The following is a 1239-nucleotide window of genomic DNA, read 5'->3' on the forward strand; positions in this document are numbered from 1 at the left end:
GCTGGGGCGTGGCCTGCTATGACAGGGCGTGGCTGGTGCCCGCCCACTCGGGTCGCGACAGCAGGTTTAAGACAGTCGAGGAACCCCAATGATTCTATGACGCCGCATGACTAAGTGACAGAACATAATCATTTCCAACTAGTATGAAAGAGTGAAGTCTTTTTTTTTTTTTTAATAAAAGTGAAGTTGCTCAGTCGTGTGCAACTCTTGCGATTCCATGGACTGTAGCTTACCAGGCTCCTCCGTCCATGGAATTTTCCAGGCAAGAGTACCGGAGTGGGTTGCCATTTCCTTCTCCATGAAGTCTTTAAAAAAAAAAAACAAGACAAAACTGAACGCTACCTTGTTACCAGTCCTTTCTGATTGGTAAGGAGCAGAAAAGCAAAGTCCACTAACTCAGGAAGAGGCTTTGTCGGTCTAGTGTTGAGATATGTCACAAAATCCCGAAGTGTAGAGATGTAAACGAGGAACTGTAGCCTAACAAACAGGAATCACAGTGCAGTGGGGCTTGGGTTCACTTTTTTTTTGGTAACAGCTTTTCCAAGGTGTAACTGACTTAAGGTAAACTTTATATATTAATACAATAGATAACCAATAAACTGCAAAGTGAATGCTATAAGTTTTGACATGTTCAGTTCAGTCACTCAGTGTGTCCGACTCTTAGCGACCCATGAACCGCAGCACTCCAGGCCTCCCTGTCCATCACCAACTCCCAGAGTCCACCCAAACCCATGTCCATCGAGTAGGTGATGCCATCCAACCATCTCATCCTCTGTCGTCCCCTTCTCCTCCTGCCCTCAATCTTTCCCAGCATCAGGGTCTTTTCCAATGAGTCAGCTCTTTGCATCAGGTGGCCAAAGTATTGGAGTTTCAGTTTCACCATCAGTCCTTCCAATGAACACCCAGGACTGATCTCCTTTAGGATGGACTGGTTGGATCTCCTTGCAATTCAAGGGACTCCCAAGAGTCTTCTCCAACACCACAGTTCAAAAGCATCAATTCTTCGGTGCTCAGCTTTCTTTATAGTCCAACTCTCACATCCATACATGACCACTGGAAAAACCATAGCCTTGACTAGACAGACCTTTGTTTCCAAAGTAATGTCTCTGCTTTTTAATGTGCTGTCTAGGTTGGTCATAACTTTCCTTCCAAGGAGTAAGCGTCTTTTAATTTCATGGCTTCAATCACCATCTGCAGTGATTTTGGAGCCCAGAAAAATAAAGTCAGCCACTGTTTCCC

This window comes from Bison bison, unplaced genomic scaffold, assembly GCF_000754665.1.
Source record: "Bison bison bison isolate TAMUID 2011002044 unplaced genomic scaffold, Bison_UMD1.0 scf7180017864260, whole genome shotgun sequence".
Taxonomy (NCBI): domain Eukaryota; kingdom Metazoa; phylum Chordata; class Mammalia; order Artiodactyla; family Bovidae; genus Bison; species Bison bison.